Source organism: Oncorhynchus mykiss, chromosome 30 (assembly GCF_057628025.1).
Source record: "Oncorhynchus mykiss isolate SJ-2025 chromosome 30, ASM5762802v1, whole genome shotgun sequence".
NCBI classification, from domain to species: domain Eukaryota; kingdom Metazoa; phylum Chordata; class Actinopteri; order Salmoniformes; family Salmonidae; genus Oncorhynchus; species Oncorhynchus mykiss.
This window is the reverse complement of record NC_143051.1, coordinates 8,863,087-8,865,000: the sequence shown is the minus strand read 5'-3', so window position 1 is coordinate 8,865,000 and position 1,914 is coordinate 8,863,087. Positions and strand designations below refer to the sequence as shown.

General features: G+C 49.9%; 1 protein-coding gene across 1 annotated transcript in view; it reads right to left on the bottom strand.

The window, feature by feature from the left end:
• Positions 1-12, bottom strand: part of LOC110489366 (protein 4.1) — a 106,242-nt gene extending 106,230 nt beyond the window's left edge. The window contains 1 exon segment of the mRNA XM_090227465.1: positions 1-12. This exon segment is cut by the window's left edge and continues 106 nt beyond it. The gene's annotated coding sequence lies outside the window, so the exon portion shown is untranslated.
• Between the last annotated feature and the right edge of the window lie 1,902 nt (positions 13-1,914).

Below are 1,914 nucleotides of genomic sequence, written 5' to 3'. Positions count from 1 at the left end.
TGTGTTATTATCCGGGCTATGTTTTTTAAAATGTGTTTAGGTTCTAGCAAAAAGGAGGTGGCTTCGTATGCAATGAGATATGTGTATTTATTGCAGTGGCCAATGGGCAACGGGGCAGAGACCAGCCTAATCCAATCAGGCTGTTTCGAGGTTGGTGTTCGATGGCAAGCGCCAAGGCTGCACCATCGTAACCAAGGACACAGATGATGTGTTAATTTGCTAAGAAAATCAATGTATATATTTCCAGGGATAAATGTAGCAGCTTATATAACATAGACAAAAAAACAAAACCTACATTGCTTGTAAAGAAAGCACGCAGCCTATATATAGCCTACATAATTTAACATTGATTGTATATAGGTCTAGGGAATTCACCTGAATCAATTCAATGTCCGAGAGGTACATTTTCACAACATGGTTACTAAAAGAGTGATTGTTCAAGGCCCGCAACCCTGGAGCATCTACACAGCGTGATGTGACGACAGAGCTGCTCCGCACAGCTCGGGGAAACCGCACTCATGCGCACAGAACAGCGCTCATATTCGAATAGAATACAACGCGTTCCATTCACTCAGCGACGGACTTTCCCACCTTTAGGCCTACATTCATGTGGTGAATCAGGTGAATGAATCCACGTCTCCCACAGACCCTCCTTGTTCCTTTCAGCCATCAATTAGGAATGAATAACATTAAACACACTCAAAAAAGTCCTTCTCACTCAGGTGGAGGGTTTGCTAAAGCTAAATCCCCAGAACACTGTGTGTATAGTGCAGTCTACATGTAATACAAACCGTGAGATCCCTTAAAATAAATTACTACCAACCTAACTTCGGTGAGGAGATTTGCGTAGGGGTCGACATTCGAGTCTCTTGAAGGGCGCAGTGTGAAAGTACCTGGCATATCTGACACTTTTAGCCAAGTACTTATGGGAATATTCAGTGGAAACAGAATGGCCACTAGGCCAGGCTACTATGGTTAAATTGCTGTATGATCAGCAGTCCTCATTGTGAGCTCCTGTGATATATAATGGCAATCTCACACAGCCTAGACACTCATTTTCTCCAAAACATACTCAGGGGTAAGGTTTCCCCAAGGTACAGACCTTCAGTGGGGTCACGTCCTCTATCCATCTCTATGGCCTGTTTTTTTCCACACTTGTATCTGCCCTCTCATTGGCTAGAATGGTTCCACCTGATCTGGCCTCCTGCATGTATTTCCATTGTTAGAGCAGTCACTTGACTATCTTGTCAATATAATAGACCATCTTTGGTTTTCTTTTCTTTAGCCTCATAATGTTACACCTCCCCCATCTCTAATGTAAAGAGCAGGTGCATGCGGGCCGTCTCTCTAGTGATGTGAAATGACAGCACCCACCAGACCGGGTCCCCAGAGAGGAGAGGAGCAGGGTCCCCAGAGAGGAGAGGAGCAGGGGGAGCAGAGAGGAGGGGAGCAGGGTCCCCAGAGAGGAGAGGAGCAGGGTCCTCAAAGAGGAGAGCAGCAGGGTCCCCAGATAGGAGAGGAGCAGGGTCCCCAGAGAGGAGAGGAGCAGGGTCCCCAGAGAGGAGAGCAGCAGGGTCCCCAGATAGGAGAGGAGCAGAGAGGAGCAGGGTCCCCAGAGAGGAGAGGAGCAGGGTCCCCAGAGAGGGGAGCAGGGTCCCCAGAGAGGAGAGGAGCATGGTCCCCAGAGAGGAGGGGAGCAGGGTCCCTAGAGAAGACAGGAGCAGGGTCCCTAGAGAGGAGGAGAGCAGGGTCCCCAGAGAGGAGAGGAGCAGGGTCCCTAGAGAGGAGGGGAGCAGGGGGAACAGAGAGGAGGGGAGCAGGGTCCCCAGAGAGGAGAGGATCAGGGTCCCTAGAGAGGAGGGGAGCAGGGGGAGCAGAGAGGAGGGGAGCAGGGTCCCCAGAGAGGAGGGGAGC